This window comes from Macaca nemestrina, chromosome 13, assembly GCF_043159975.1.
Source record: "Macaca nemestrina isolate mMacNem1 chromosome 13, mMacNem.hap1, whole genome shotgun sequence".
NCBI lineage: Eukaryota > Metazoa > Chordata > Mammalia > Primates > Cercopithecidae > Macaca > Macaca nemestrina.
The window spans coordinates 104,068,044-104,085,078 of record NC_092137.1 but is presented as its reverse complement, the minus strand read 5'-3'; positions in this window follow the sequence as shown (position 1 = coordinate 104,085,078).

The window sequence follows — 17,035 nt, the reverse complement described above, 5'->3', positions numbered from 1 at the left end:
AACCATTCTTTTTCTTTTTTTCCTTTAGAACATATGCCCTCGGGTGGTTTGCAATTCAGACCCTTACAACACCCCAGACAGGCTCCCTAACTCTAATATGAGGATTATGTTTCCTCTGGGTGTTTCCATTCTACAAGATCCCTAAATGATGGATATCAAGACTAAGAAATATCAGGGAGCTAGGAACCCTTTTCTGGTGCCAGGGACATCTTATCCTTCCTTTAGTATTAGTGATATCATGAAATATGTCAAGTTTTTACAGGGCATAATCTCCTTTCCTGTAGTGGACAATCAGAATTGAAATGTCTGGGTCAAGTGACAAAGGCAATGGATTGTTCACAGAGCAAGGAGAGCCAAACCAGGTTCCTACACCAACACGGCCCAACCCTTGTAGATTGGTAGGGGACACCTGAGACCCTGGGATGGGTGAGAGATGATGCACTAACCTGTCAGGCTGCATTTTGGCAAGGATGAGGCAGGAAAGGCCTGGAAGCATAACGTCTTTGTTAGCTTATTTTACGTCACTAAGGGTAATCTTTCAAAATAGTGAATCTCCCATTCTTGACCTCATTCTGTCATTAACTAGAGGTTCCCTTTCATTCTACCAAGAGCAAATTACACCAACATTTCAACATTTGATGTACACTATGGTGTACACCATATGGCTCTGGCTCAATGATGTTGCTTTGAGATTGTGTTAGTCAAGGTGCTTCATCAGTCTGGCAAGACACACCTCCACCTCCAGTTCAGGGTGGTTGGTAGGTATATAAAATGGAATAAACATTCTAAGGGGATTGTCTGGGTTGGGGGATGACTTCAATAAGGTCCTCCGGTGGTCCTGGACTCACTTGGTTTTCCCCACTCTCTTTCTTACGCTTCTCAAGAATAATTGTAGAATGTGCTGGAAATGTAACAATCTGAAATAGGGAGGGACTGATCAGAACAGCCTGGCCTCTGTTCCAACTCCCTCTAGTACTGTCTTCCTGTATTTAAGTCCTCCAGTACTTTAGCTCCATGTGTCTTGTGACACCAGGGTTTAAAACCCAGAGCATCTTCTTTCCAGGGTTCCTTAGCTCTGGTCCAAATGGGGTACACATAGTCAAGATTCCATCAGCCCCACATATCTGTGCCTCAGGGTAAAGACCCACAATAAATCCTAGGCTTCTGCAGTCCCTTGCTGGCCACCTGTAAAAACTAAACACATTCTTATAACGTGTTGTGTGTGATTGTTCTGTCTCTCTGGACTCTGATAAGTTGGTAACCAGAGCACAGTGAACCTGCTTCACAGTAGTCACTGTCATAGAGACAGAATTTGATTGCAGTTTCCCAGGGACTGGAAGCAGGGGAAGTGGGGAGGGGGTTGTCATTTAATGGCTATGGAGCTTCAGTTCTAGGAGATGGAAAAAGTTCTGGAGATGGCTATTATAGATGTTAGCACAACAATGTGACTATACTTAATGCCATTGCCCTGTACACTTAAAAACTGCTAAGATGGGCAAGTTTATGTTCTCTATATTTAACATAGTTAAAAAACTTGACATCTTTATTGTGATATTATTGGATCACCGGACATCATTCTATTTTCTAATTTTCTGAGAAAATGTTAATAAATAATCACTTAGAAATGCCATTGTTCACACTACATCTTAGCAAACAGTGTTTTTTTTTCTAGAAATGGGAGGGGGGGTTCCCTATGTTTTCCAGACTGGTCTTGAACTCCTGGATTTCTGCTATCCTCCCTATTTGACCTTGCAAACATCTAGGATAACAGGGATAAGTCACTGCACCTGGTCTTAACTAACAATTTACCAGGAGATTTAATAGGGAACTTCCTTGAAAATGTGTATTCCATTGCAGCCACCTCTAAGGCCAAACAATCTCCTAAGCTGTATTTCTGCACCCAAGTGCACTGCTCCCTCTGTGATGCTACCTGCCCTCAGCATGAAGTCCCATAAGGAGAACAAGGCAAGGAGGCAACCAAATGTTCTGAGTGGAAATTATTGTGAAGGCTTGTTATTAGAAGAGCATCAGAGTTGCAGTGCTACTTGACCAGCAAAACACTCTCTGGTTTATATGAATATTTTTCCCTCGAACTGTTGCTAATATTGAATACTAGGTTTGAGATGAGAATCTTTCTATCCTAAGTCTAGTTAAATGCCATTTCATTGAAGATATATTGCCTTATGGAGTATAATAATAATAAATATTGAAAATACTTATTACTACTCCAACACTCCCTTTATATATCTTGTTACCATCCTAAATATTATATCTCGATAAAAGTGTTTGAAAGGGAACTAGGACAGTATTGATTCTGTTCTCAATATCTTATAACACATCAATTCCCAAAATTGACAAGAAAATTGTAAGAAAACATAGCTTAATAATCACTTGCCATTCTGGGTACTGTTAAATGACGATTAGGTTAAATCTTAAAAAACATCGAAACAGATTTTGGAAGGCATGGAGCTGTAATATGTTATTGGTGGACATTTAAAATATTATAGCCATTTTGGGAAAAGTCGGACAGAGTATTAAACACTTACTGTAAGACACAGCAACTACATGCCTAAGTATTAGCTCAAAATAAATGAAGACATATGTTCACGCAAAGTCTTGTTCAAGAACATTCATAGCAGCTTTATTCATATTAGCCCAAAGTGGAAACAATACACTCGGCAATCAATAGATGAAGGGATCCATTTTAAATTACTGAAGAGTTAAATAATACTCAAAAATAAAGAGGAACACAATTAATTAGAACACAGGACATCTGAATGAATCTGAGAAACAGTTGTGCTGCATAAAAGTCGCCAGATGCAAAAGAGCGCATCCTGTATTTCATTTACATGCAACTCTTACAAAGAAAATGGAACCTGTACTGACAAAAAGCAGATCAAAATTCACTGATCTGTGTTGTGGAAAGTAAGTTGATTCCAAAAGAGTGGGTCAAAATGTTTTGCAGTTATAGAAATGTCTGGATTTTGGAGGTCATTCTAAAGATGTATTCATTTGTGACAGTTCATTGACAATGTGTTTTGTTGTAATCTTTTCTGTTATTGTAATCATTTTTTTTGCAATGAACTTAGTTAACAGTGAGCAAAGCAAGTGCAAGGCCAACTGGGTAGTGTTGTTTTCACATCTTCTGTCTTGCAGTGTACTGAAAATTGTATGAGCCAGAATATCTAAGAGATAATCTCTACTTTGAAACTGAAGAACTCTGTATCTCATGGCAAGATTTCTCTTTTTCAGGTACTTTGGATTTTTCTTCTATAGAATGAGAATTTAAATACACATCATAGATTAAATCAAAATGAATAAAATACCTAGGAATCCAACTTATAAGGAATGTGAAGGACCTCTTCAAGAAGAACTACAAACCACTGCTCAACAAAATAAGAGAGGACAAAAAACAAATGGAAGAACATTCCATACTCATGGAAATGAAGAATCAATATAGTGAAAATGGCCATACTGCTCAAGGTACTTCATAATTCAATGCCATTTCCATCAAGCTACCAATTACTTTCTTCACAGAATTAGAAAACACTACTTTAAAATTCATATGGAACCATAATAGAGCCTGCATTGTCAAGACAATCCTAAGCAAAAAGAACAATGCTGGAGATATCATGACTTCAAACTATACTGCAAGGCTACAGTAACCAAAACAGCATGGTACTGGTACCAAAACAGATATATAGACCAATGGAACAGAACAGAGGCCTCAGAATTAACACCACATGTCTACAACCATTGACAAACCTGACAAAAACAAGAAACGGGGAAAGGATTCCCTATTTAATAAATTGTGCTGGGAAAACTGGCTAGCCATATGTAGAAAGCCAAAACTGGATCCCTTCCTTACACCTTAATGCAAAAATTAATTCAAGATGGATTAAAGACTTAAATGTTAAACCTAAAATGATAAAAACCCTAGAAGAAAACCTAGGCAATACCATTCAGGCCATAGGCATGATCAACAACTTCATGCCTAAAACACCAAAGTAATGGTAACAAAAGCCAACATAGACAAATGGGATCTAATTAAACTAAAGAGCTTCTGCATGGCAAAAGAAACTACCATCAGATTGAACAGGCAATCTAAAGAATGGGAGAAAATTTTTGCAAATTACCCATCTGACAAAGGGCTAATATCCAGAATCTACAAAGAACTTAAATTTACAAGAAAAAAACAAGCCCATCAAAAAGTGGATAAAGGATGTGAACAGACACTTCTCAAAAGATGACATTTATGCAGCCAACAGACACATGAAAAATTGCTCATCATCACTGGTTGTCACAGAAATGCAAAACAAAACCACACTAAGACACCATCTCATGCCGGTTAGAATGGCAATCATTCAAAAGTCAGGAAACAACAGATGCTGGAGAGGATGTGGAAAAATAGGAACGCTTTTACACTTTGGTGGGAATGTAAATTAGTTCAAGCATTGTGGAAGACAGTGTGGTGTTTCCTCAAGGATCTAGATCTAGAAATACCATTTGACCCAGCAATCCCATTACTGGGTATATACCCAAAGAATTATAAATCATACTACTATCAAGACACCTGCACACGTGTGTTTATGGTGGCACTATTCCCAATAGCAAGACTTGGAACCAACCCAAATGTCCATCAATGATGGACTGGATTCAGAAAATGTGGCACATATACACCAAGGAATACTATGCAGCCATAAAAAAGCATGAGTTCATGAGTTCATGTCTTTTTCATGGACTTGGATTAAGCTGGAAACCATCATTCTCAGTAAACTCTCACAAGAACAGAAAACCAAACACCACATGTTCTCACACGTAGGTGGGAATTGAATAATGACAACACTTGGACACAGGGTGGGCAACATCACACACCAGGGCCTGTCGGTGGGTGGGTAATTGTGGGAGGGATATCATTAGGAGAAATACCTAATGTAAATGATGAGTTGATGGATGCAGCAAACCAACATGGCACATGAATCCCTATGTATCAAACTTGCATGCTGTGCACGTGTACCCTGAAACTTAAAGTATAATGAAAAAATTTATAGTTTGAGACTCATAGCAATTGCCCTCATTCTGCACACATTTCTAGAGGCAGAAAGCCAGCGGTGCCCACAGCAGTGTCTAGCATGCAGTATCTGTTTTATTGTTCATGAAAATTGTCTTCCATTGTCTAGCAGTGGGCAGCAGCAATTGGGTATTGACATCATTTCCTTGAGTCTTGTTTAGTAGACTCCTTAATAATTCATTTTTCCACTATGAAATATAAATTTCGAAGATATTTAGAGATAACTGGCTTATGAAAATTGCAATTAAGGAACCTTGAAGACATGTTAGAAATCACAAAGATTACGATATTTTGCAAATGTTATACTTCACCAACAGGAGCTAAGTTATCTTAAAACATCTCTTATAAAGTATGCTTCCCAAGATGTTCCCAGGAGTCACAGGACTAGTCAATGCCAGTAAATGCAGGACAGATTTCACACTCAGTACAAGTACCTGATATTTGAGGAAACTAAAGATGCCAGAACACCCTAGCAGAACCCTCTCCCCAGTGAATCATACAATTGTATAATCTACCTCCACAGAAAACAAGCAGAACCTAGACTTGCTTCCAATCCATATGGTATGTCATAGATTATGAGATGTCTTTCCAATTACTTTATTGTATTCTATAAGCCTTTGTCATAGCAGACTGGAAAGAGACACTCTCTGAAACCTCCTGCTGGCCTTGAACAAGCAAACAGCCACGTGGGCATTGCCTGTGCCTGTGAGCATCACATGGCAGGGAATTGTCCACAGCCTCTGGAACCTGAGAGCAGCCTTGAGCCAAGAGTCAGTTAGAAATTGCAACGCTGAGTCATGGAAGTGCTAAGGAATGAGCTCTGTAACTACCTGAAAGAGCTCTGAAGCATATGTGTTCTCAGGGAGTCTCAGGGGAGAATGAAGCCCAGTCTACACTGCGGCACAGTCTTGTGAAACCCAATGGGCAGGACCCAACAAAGCCATATCCAAACTGCTGACTCAGAAATTGAGAGATGATAAATGGGTATAGTCTTAAGCTGATAAATTTGTGGTAATTTGTTACATGGCCATAACAAACTTAACACACATTTTAAGAACAAATAGTAGACCTAAGAGCAGCCATGCCACTGACATTGACTTTAGATGGGCACAGGCTTATTCTCATTGTGACCTTAGGGTTTCCAAGCACTGCGAGAGAGAGGAAAACTTTGATGGGCAAGCCCTTTCCAATATTCCAATTGTGTCATATCTGCTATTATCCTATTGGCCTGAGCAAGACACATGGGCAAAACACCTGCATCTGTTTAGAATGAGGCTGACCAAAGTATGAGTTCAGGGAAGGGATTTATTGCAGTGAATTGTGCAAGTAGTTTATCCATAAATTTTTTATCATTATTTGCTGAGAAATACCCTGAGAAAAAGAAACCTTTATAAAAGGCTTAAAGTTTTTAGGTTGTAGCTTCATTCATTGTAGCGTTCTGCTTTATATCCAAGTATAAATAATTGAAAAATCCTTCAAATTATTGTTTGCATGATGTTTTATTTTCCCCATATCTTTATACGTAATTTTGATCCTATAATGTGCTAGCCAAGTTTAGTGTGCAGAGCTGACCATTTGCACAATGAGGCTGACACGCCATTGCACCTTGAATGTGAACCTTGACTAGTGGTGATCTATGAGAATCCACTTCTCAAAAGAATGTATTTGTCACCCCTTTGATCTTTATCCTATCTGAATCCACACACTTCTCTATTGTTCCATGACTAATCTATATCTTGTCCCTATTAACTCACTCTTGCCATAAGTGACTAAGAGCACATAGCACATAAATAATAAATACATCCAGTTGTGAAAATTAAAATTAGTTAAAAAGCATGCAGACATTATAGAAAAAAATGTATAACTATCTTAAATACAAAAAAAATGAAGTCTTTGTATTTTGCAACGAAACAGTGCAAAAGCTGTGTCTGCAGTTTTCAGCACCAGGGTAGGCCCCTGCCTTTCTTGTGACTGAGAGCATTGCCTTTCTCACACCTGCAGGCATCCAAGGAAGTGACTGGATGGGCTGAGCTGAGCTGCACTATTGGGCCACCCTGGGGAGACCTTGGTTATATAAGAGGCATTTCAGAGGATAACAATAACTGCTAACAGCAATAAATAACAGCAGTTCACCTTCTTCACTAACAATGGTCTGTGTACAATTTCTCCCAAACAACCCACAATGAATAGACTTGAACCCCAGAGTTGATCTGGGAACCCATCTAACAGAGGTTGGGGAATAGGACCCATCTCCCTGACCCATGTAAAGTGATACCAAATGTTGTCCAACCTGCACATCAAACCAGCTTCCAGATAGGTTAAAGCAGTCACATCAGACCATCCAGTCACAACTGAACCACAGGGTAACTGCAGACACATGAGTGAACTCAACAGAGATCAGTGCAGCCAGCCCAGAATGGAAGAACCACAGAGCTGACCTTCAGACTTATAAGCAGCTGTACAGTCAGCCCTCTATCCATGCGACCTGTACCCATGGATTCAACTAATCCTGGATCAAAAATATTTAGAAAAATAATTAACCAAATTCCAAAAAGCAAAACTTGACTTTTCCATGTGCTGAGTAACACTTGGATGAATCCACACAAATCATGTGTAGACATCATATTAGGTATTACAAGGAGGCTAGAGATGGTGTGAAATGTACAGGAGGATATGTGTAGGTTATATGCAAATATTGTGCATTTTGCATAAAGGTTTTGAGTCTCCAAAAATTGGAATATCTGAAGGGTGTCCTGGAAACTATTTCCCATGGATACTGAGGGAGGACTGTACATGCTCATTTTATGGTATTTTCTTTGGAGCTGGTTTGTTTTCCAAGAAGAACCAACTAACACAACCTGTTTTTGTGAACAGGAGGCAATAGAGTTAAGTGATAGTGTAGTCCCATTTATTGCAATTTTTTTTGTGGTTGCAAAGCCTATTTGCTTGTTTTTTTTTTTTTCTTAAAAAAAGATAAGAATACTCATACCTGATTATCATGGACTTTGGATGTCTTCCTTATCTCCCCGGCAAATGCAAAATGCAGCTGGGAAAACAATTTCTTCCCTCTATTTCCTCTCATTCTTTCTGACTATGAAGAGCAGCACACTGCTGTTCAAACTTCTCCTTACTCAGAATATAATCCATGTTTTACATTCAGTGGGTTGTTTTCAATGTGTATAGGTCATGAGTGTTGATTATATCTTGGAGAGTTTCTTGGTCATTCACTTTTCATTCATTCTTTCATTCAATAAAGTGTTAGTTGAACAACTATGCCGGACCAGGAATATATCTAGGCTGCATCCCTGAAAAAGTCACTGTCTGATTCTCATTTACCTATATCTTTTCTGTTGAAAACAAGGCCATGTTTAATTAAACATAAATCAACAAAAAAAATTCTAGAAAAAGTTAAGGGTCCTAAAGGAAAAAAATGGCAAGGGAAGAGGAAGTGATTCATGAGAAAATGGAGTCAGTTAGTCGGGGAGGCAGAGGCTACTTTTTCTGAGGAGGTGACTGACCTGGATGAGGAGAACAACTGACCTGAAGAGAAGTTTCTGAAGGACATTGAGGTTCATGACAATCAAGGCTCTTAGAAGGAACACAGCATGAATGTGTGAATGACAGAGAAAAGCACTATGAGGAGAGTGACTTAACCAAGAGGAAAAAGAGAAAGTCTGTGAAGGGACAGGTCAGAGTCATTTTCTCTCAGTGTCTTAAAGATCACCACATATGCCTGGTGTGAAATTAAGAAGGCCTTCATTTTCTGTTTGGGGAGCAAATGCTTTCTAAGTACAGCAGGAAATTCTGGGAATTTTTTTAAGCAAAGTATCCCCATGGTCACATTTATTTTTTTAGCAGAGTAATGACTCTAGTTGGGATGTGAGAAGCAGAAGAGATGCTTCTCTGGGCTAAGTGAATCCTGGCATAAACTAGTCTTGCAGCAGTGAAGAGTACTGGAGACATAAGCAGATGATACCATATTTTTAAATCAATGTCAATTATACTCCTTGGTGTGAGAAGAGTCATATTAGGAGTGTCCTGGCAGCTTTGGCCTTAATCTATTAGATAGATTCTGAGGTACTGATGTTAAATATATCAACGGTCAAGAAAATTGAGATAAAATGAAAGTAGTTTGTTATTTTTGCTCAATTCTAGATTGAGACAACAATGAACATGCAGATTAAGTGGCCAGGTTTGCGAGTGAGTGGAATTTGAGCTCAGAGGAAAGAAAAAACGCATAGGCATTCAGCAGTGCTTACAGGGTAATTTATGGTATTAAAACCGCATGTATGCATATGCATTGGCACATATTTGTGCATGTGTATGCACGTATATGAACATATGCATATGAGTGTTTTTCAAAAAATAAAAGGCATAAAATCAATAATCTCAGCTTCCACCTTATGAAACTACATAAAAAGGAGCAATTTAAATCTGGAGTAGAACATGAGCAAAATAAATAATAAATATTAGAGCAGAAATCAATAAAATGGCAAACAGAAAAAACGACACTGAACACCAGTCAAACCAAAGGTTGGTTCTTTGAAAGAACAATGTTGTATAGTTCCCATATACTTGAAAATTTGGGGGTTTAAACTTTCAATATTGATTTCTAGTTTGATCCCTCCGTGGTCAGAGAACACATTCACTGTGATTTTAATTATTGCAAATATGTTGAGAGGTTATGTGAGCCATATATTAGCATTTAAAATAAATATAGAATTTTACTTTTTTTATGTCACTTTTCCTCCCCCATTGTAAATAAATTGTTTTTTAAAAGTAATTTCTCTGCATATATTAGGAACAATACAGTATTACAATTTTGATACAACCATCACACATGATGTAGCAATGCATTATATCCATCTATCTTCTCATTTTTGTAGGCTTTTGTCCCTAACATTATTTAATATCCCCTCTTTATCCTTGGTTTTGCCTTCTTAGGGCTCATTTTATATATATTTAAAGTGGATCCACTAGCAGCAAATAGTCTTAGTTTTTCTACAACTGAAGACTTCTCAATTTGTCCTTCATTTCTAAATAATACTTTTACTGGACATAGAATTTTATGGTAGCAGATCTTTTCTTTAAATATTAGAAAATATGTCATACTTGACACCAGATAACAAGGTGGAAATATTTCCAAGAACAGAGGACAACCATGTTCTCAGTGAGGTGAAAGACATCTCTTCCCCTTGCATTAGTTTCCAATGTTTAAATCACCACAGTCTTATTGACTTCACACAACATGAATATAGTATCCTGTGTCAGAAGTCTCACTGGGCCAATGGTAAGGTGTCAGTAGGGCTGTAATCTGTCACATGCATGTGTGTGAAGAGACCACCAAACAGGCTTTGTGTGAGCAATAAAGCTTTTTAATCACCTGGGTGCAGGCAGACTGAGTACAAAAAAGGAGTCAGCAAAGGGAGATAGGGGTGGGGCAGTTTTATAAGATTTGGGTAGGGTAGTGGAAAATTACAGTTAAAGGGGGTTGTTCTCTTGTGGGCAGGGTTGGGGTCACAAGGTGCTCAGTGGGGTAGCTTCTGAGATTCATTGTCCAGGACAAGGAATATCACAAGGTTAATTGATCAGTTAGGGTGGGGCAGGAACAAATCACGATGGTGGAATATCATCAGTTAAGGCAGGAACTGGCTATTTTCACTTCTTTTGTGGTTCTTCAGTTGCTTCAGGCCATCTGGATATATACATGCAGGTCACAGGGGATATGATGGCTTAGCTTGGGCTCAGAGACCTGACATTCCTGTCTTCTTAAATTAATAAGAAAAACAAAAAAAAAAGTGGTGAAGTGTTGGGGTGGCAAAAATGTGGGGGTGTGGTATGGAGAGATAATGGGCGTTGTTTCTTAGCACTGCTTTGAGGGGAATTAGGGGTGGCAAGGGAACTTAGAGTGGGAGATATTAAACTGAAGAAAGATTTTGGGGTAAAAAGTGATATTGTGGGGTTGTTAGTAGGAGCATTTGTCATATAGAATGACTGGTGATGGCCTGGATGTGGTTTTGAATGAATTAAGAAACTAAACGGAAGACACAAGGTCTGAATAAGAGAAGGAGAAAAACAGGTATTAAAGGACTAAGAATTGGGAGGACCCAGGACATCCAATTAGAGAGTGCCCAAGGGGGATCAGCATAATTATTTGCTTGGTTGGCGAGTTTTTGGGCTCTATCCTGAGTGTTTTTATGTTGTCATATACTAGGCCAGATTGATTTAGGTAAAAACAACACTCTTCATTTAAAAATACACAGAGTCCTCCTTTTTCAGCTGTAAGTTGAGGCCCTGGCAGTTTTGGAGGACAACCACAGCTAAAGAGTCAACCTGGGCCTGAAGGACTGATAAAGTTTGTGATTTATCTGCGATGCTAGCAGAGAAGTCATTAGAGAGGCTACGGAAGGTTGTGACAGAGGGTGAAATGCCCACTATTCCAGTTCCAAGAGCAATAGTGGAGGCAGAAAGCCCTAAACCGACAAGCAAGGGAATTACTGGAATAACCCTTTTTTGTCTTGTCGGTTTCATGAGGGGAACAGGAAGTTGTTTGTTCCCATTTGCAAATTGAATTTTGGGACTAAGGAAATCTAGTGTGCATGTGCCTGTCCAATTAGCAGATAGACACATGTAACTAGAGAATCCACAGAGGAAGAAGTGACCTTGTGCAAGGCAATACTGGAACTGCAAAGTGAAAAGATGAGAAGGAATACTAAAAGAGGTGTCTTGTACCCAGACTCCTAGGGATCCAGCTAGCGCAGCAGCCGTCAGAGGTTGTAATGGGGACTCATGGGGTAACTGCATAGAGGGGAAGGTTCGATTTGCATGGTGTAAGAGAAAGTGTTGAGGGTCTATGAGCAACCTTTCACTGTTATTTACGGAGCTGGGTATAAGCAAACAAGAAGAAGGTCTGGGAGGAGAGTCTGAAGACCAAGGGGAAGACCAGTCAAGGATGGAGCGAAATATAGGGTAAATGTCTTCCTAAGCAATAATAACTGCTAATGTTTTTAAGTTTGTCAGTATTGATAGAAGGCTTATCTGTAATATGGAGCTGGAAAGCCCCAATTGTTTCAGTAATGTGTGTAGCTGGGCTTTGGAGATCAAGAGTGAAGGAACATCGAGAAGATGACAGGTTACCGAGGGGAATTCCAGTGGGTATTTGCCGAGAGATGCATAAAGGAGCAGCCACAGGAATAGTAGCTTGTGTTGTGAGGGGTCCAAACATTGGGGGAGTAGACTTGATATAAGGAGAAAGGCTTTTTAAGGAAGTGTAAAGAAGGGTGGCAGCTTGCTGATATGAAATGTCTGGGGAGGTCTTGCTGAACCTGTCTAGAAAGTAAAGAAATTCTTCAGGAGAGTAAAGGTTAAGGCTGTTGAAAGAAGTTGGGAGATGTTGGGAGGCAGGAGATGTTGCCCAGTAGGTATGTAAGGGGGGGACAGCTGTGTAAGTGCAGGAAGAAAGGGAAATGCAAAGCCAGCAATTGTTCGCAAAGGAGGGATTAGAGATGGCTGGGAGAAGGTGAGTGAGACTGATAGTGTGGTGGAGATAGCTGGGGAGAGGGAGAGGGTGGCATAAGCATGGGAATGAGAATAACAGTGAGTATAAAAGTAAAGAATAGGACTTCATCAGGGTGAAAGTATTGGAGTGTGCCCTGCCAGCAAAGATCATCTATCCACTCTAAGAGGGAGTCAAGAGTGGCAGTTTGGTGATAGGAGCAGGAGATATCAGCTGTGATGGTTTGGAGAAACAGTGTAAACCAGCAGTGTAAACAAGAGCAGGGCATTTATGAGTAGTTGAGAATGGTGACTAGAAGTATGACTAGACAGAAGATAGTAGGGATGACAAGTTTTTGGAGCACAGTCCAAGTAGTGGGAGTGACTGCGTAAAGCCCTGTTGCAAAAAGTAGGGTGAGGATGAATAGACCTAATAGAATGAAGGGACATATTAGGCTTATAAGAGTTATTCATGTTTTCAGAAATGTGAGTGAGTTTAAAGGAAGTAGGGGAGAGTACTTGTGACTTCCAGGAGAAAAAGGAAAGATCAGGCTTGCTGTCTGATAGACACAGCTTTATTCTGGAATGGTGAACCCAGTGGAGAGGGTCCTGCAGACGGACAGCAGTTGGGGTGCTATAGATCACTAGGTAGGGTCCAGTCCATTGAGGCTATAGAGTTTGAGGGGTCAGACTCTTTTTTTTTTTTTTCGAGACGGAGTCTCCCTCTGTCGCCTAGGCTGGAGTGCAGTGGCCGGATCTCAGCTCACTGCAAGCTCCGCCTCCCGGGTTCAGGCCATTCTCCTGCCTCAGCCTCCCGAGTAGCTGGGACTACAGGCGCCCGCCACCTCGCCCCGCTGGTTTTTTGTATTTTTTAGTAGAGATGGGGTTTCACCGGGTTAGCCAGGATGGTCTCGATCTCCTGACCTCGTGATCTGCCCGTCTCGGCCTCTCAAAGTGCTGGGATTACAGGCTTGAGCCACCGTGCCCGGCCTGAGGGGTCAGACTCTTAACAAGAACTGATCGTTCAGCTAGGGTGGCTTCACATGGCTGGAAATCTGGAGGAGGCAAGAGAAGATTAGCAGCCTGGAGAATTTCCTGTCTAGCTTGCTGGAGGACTGCAAGATAGTTGCCCAGAGGGCCAGTGTCTGGAGCAAGGCTGGGGCCAAGCAAGAAATTGAGTCCATATAAAATTTCAAATGGACTGTACCCTGTAGCATCTTGAGGGCAGGCCTTAATTCTGAGAAGGGCAAGTGGAAAGAAGTACTGTCAAGTCCTTTTTAAGTTGGAAGCTGAGCTTGGTGAGGTTTGTTTTTAAAAGATCATTAGTTCTTTCTACCTTTCTTAAAGATTGAGGACACAAGGGGTTATGAAGTTTCCACTGAATATCAAGAGTCTAAGAGACAGCTTGGATGATTTGACTAATAAAAGCCGAACCATTATCAGATTGAATAGAAGTAGGGAGGCCAAATCAAGGAAGTATATCTGTTAGAAGGGAAGAAATGACTGCAGTAGCCTTTTCAGAGATAGTGGGAAAGGCTTCGACCCATCTGGTGAATGTGTCGATCCAAATCAGGAGATACTTAAATTTACAGAAATGGGGCATAGGAGTGAAGTCAATCTGCCAATCTTGTGTTGGAGTAAATCCACGAGCCTGATGTGTAGGAAAAGGAGGAGACCCAAGAAAGCCTTGGGGGCTGGTGGCATAGTAGACACAGCATTGAGAGGTGATGGTCTTAAGGATGGATTTCCATGAAGAGAAGGAGATGAGGGGCTGCAGGAGGCGAGTCAGAGGCTTGTATCCCACATGGAAGTGGTCACGAAGGGAAAAAAGCATGGACTGAGCTTGTGAGGCAGGAAGAATGAATTTTCCATGATTTAAGAACCACTTGCCCTGAGTTGCAAAAGACTGGAAAGGCAGGTTTTCAGAAGATTATGTGGGATTGATAGATGACGAAGAAACATGCTGGCCCTCTGGAGTGGGAGGTGGAATATTAACGGGTGTGGAGTCATTGGCTATTTCTTTTGCTGTCCTGTCGGCATAGGCATTTCCTTTTGCAATAAGATAAGTAGGTTTCTGGTGTCCTTTACAATGAATGACTAAAGGCTTGGCTAGCAGGAGAGCAGCCTTAAGGAGGACCTTTATTAGGGAGGCATTGGTAATGGAAGAGGTTTGTGTGGTAAGGATGCCTCTTTCAGCCCAGATGGCAGCATGGTTATGGAGGATGTGCAAAGCATATTTGGAGTCAGTATAAATGTTAATGTGCATTCCCTTAGCGAGAGAGAGCACACGAGTTATAGCAATCAGTTTGACTTGTTGGGAAGTGGTGGAGGGAGGAAGTGCAGCAGTTTTGATAATAGAGTTGTGGGACACATCAGTACATCCAACATTAGCTGGTGACAATTGATTGGGTAGTCTGAATTTTGAATTGGAAGAATATAAATATGAGGAAAGGAGGAAGATGCTATGTGTATCAGGGAAATACAGTAATGTGGTTGAGGACTTGTGTTGGGTACTAAGTGAGAAGCTGGGTTGAAATCATGCCCATGGCCAATAGTTACTGTTGGGGTTTCAATAAAGAATGAATAGAACTGGTGGAGTCGAGGAGCAGATAGTTAAGTGTGAAAGGTGTAAGGAGGATATTAATGCTTGAAGGTTATGAGAACGGTAGAGGGTAGGTGGAGCATAGCTTGTGAGTTTGAGGGCTTCCAGAAGTATTACAGCAGCAGCTGCCACTGCACGAAAATATCAGGGCCACACCAGAGTTGTGAGGTCAAGTTGTTTTTTTTTGTTTGTTTGTTTTGTTTTTTTTTTGAGACAGAGTCTCGCTCTGTTGCCCAGCCTGGAGTGCAGTGGCGCGATCTCTGCTCACTGCAAGCTCTGCCTCCCGGGTTCACGACATTCTCCTGCCTCAGCCTCCCGAGTAGCTGGGACTATAGGTGCCTGCCAGCACGCCTGGCTAATTTTTTGTATTTTTAGTAGAGACAGGGTTTCACCATGTTAGCCAGGATGGTCTCAATCTTCTGACCTCGTGATCCACCCGCCTCGGCCTCCCAAAGTGCTGGGATTCCAGGCGTGAGCCACCGCGCTCAGCCAAGTTGTTTTGATAGAAAGGCAACAGGCCATGGGCCTGGCTCCTGTGTGAGGACTCCAGCAGCACGGCCTTGTATTTCAGCTGTGTGTAAGGAAAAAGGAAGGGACGAGTCGGGGAGTGCTAGTGTGGGAGCTCGCTACAGGGCCTTTTGGAGAGAGCAAAAAGAAGAATGGGGCAAAGACTTAGGGCCTAAGGGATGAGTTAAGTTACCTTTTGTGAGCTTGTAAAGTGGTTTGGTTAGGATAGCAAAGCCAGGTGTCCAGAGTCAGAAATATCCAACAATGCATAAGAAGGAAAGGAGTTCTTGTTCGGTGGTGGGGATTGGGGTCTGGGAGATTAACCGAGCACGGTCTGCAAGAAGGGTGTGTGTATGTTGATGGAGGATTAAACCGAGATAGGTAACACCAGGGGAAGAAATTTGGGCCTTGGAGGGGGATACTCAGTACCGCTTTGAATAGAGATGTTGAAGAAGCAGGATAGTGTCCTGCTGGGAAGATTGGTAAGAGGGGCTGCAAAGAAGAACATCAAACTATTGAAAAGGTGGGAGGCAGATGAGTGAAAAGAAAGCAGACCATGAGAAAGGGCCTGGCCAAAGTAGTGTGGGCTGTCCCTGAAGCATTGGGGCAAAACAGTCCGGGTGAGTTGTTGGGATTGGTGGGTGTCAGGGTCAGTCCAAGTAAAGGCAAAAAGAGGCTGAGAGAAGGGATGCAAGGGGATAGTAAAGAAGGTGTCTTTGAGGTCAATAACAGAATAGTGAGTTGTGGAAGGGGGTATTGAAGATAGGAGGGTATAGGTGTTTGGCACTATAGGGTGGATGGGAAAGACGATTTGATTAATAAGGCAAATATCCTGAACCAACCTGTAAGATTTGTCCGGTTCCTGGATGGGTAGGATAGGGGAGTTGTAAGGAGAATTTGTAGGCTTTAAGAGGCCATGTTGTCACAGGTGGGTGATAACAGGCTCTAGTGGTAACAGTGATTAGGTTTTAACGGGATGGTAAGGGGTGCATGATCAGTCACCAGGGAGGGATAGAGGTATCCTATATTTGTGGATTAAGTCAGGGAGACACAAGGGGAAGATGGGAAGGTGGCTTAGAAGTGAGGAAAAGGGTGGCAATAAGGTGTGGCTCTAGCCCAGGAATAGTCAGGGAAGCAGATAGTTTTGTTAAAATGTCTAGACCTAATAAGGAAACTGGGCAGGTGAGGATAACTAAAAAGGAGTGCATAAAAGAATGTTGTCTGAGTTCACACGAGAGTTGGGGAGTTTTAAGAGGTGTAGAAGCCTGGCCATCAGTACCCACAACACTTATGGGGGCAAGGGAAATAGGTCCTTGAAAAGAAGGTAATGTGGAGTGGGTAGCCTCCACATTGATTAAGAA